A 384-nucleotide genomic window follows, 5' to 3' on the forward strand; every position below is an offset into this window, starting at 1 on the left:
TCTCATCGGCCCCAGAGTCGATGAGTACCCGGAGAGATTTCGACTGGTTCCCAAACAGCAAGACGGCATGAAAAGGGGTGCGAGAAATGGGAGAGGAAAAGTTCTCTGTATGGCCCACAGAGTATCTCCTCTCCCAGCTCGGTCGCATGGGTAGCGTACATAAAGCTCTCATCGGCCCCAGAGTCGATGAGTACCCGGAGAGATTTCGACTGGTTCCCAAACAGCAAGACGGCATGAAAAGGGGTGCGAGAAATGGGAGAGGAAAAGTTCTCTGTATGGCCCACCAGAGTACTCTCTCCTACAGGGGAGCCTGGTCTTTTTTTGTGGACAGGTTGCCAAAGATTGACCAGTAGTCCCACAATGTTTTTTTGTTTTTTAAAACTT

The sequence above is a fragment of the Salvelinus sp. IW2-2015 genome, unplaced genomic scaffold (assembly GCF_002910315.2).
Source record: "Salvelinus sp. IW2-2015 unplaced genomic scaffold, ASM291031v2 Un_scaffold2999, whole genome shotgun sequence".
Taxonomy (NCBI): Eukaryota; Metazoa; Chordata; class Actinopteri; order Salmoniformes; family Salmonidae; genus Salvelinus; species Salvelinus sp. IW2-2015.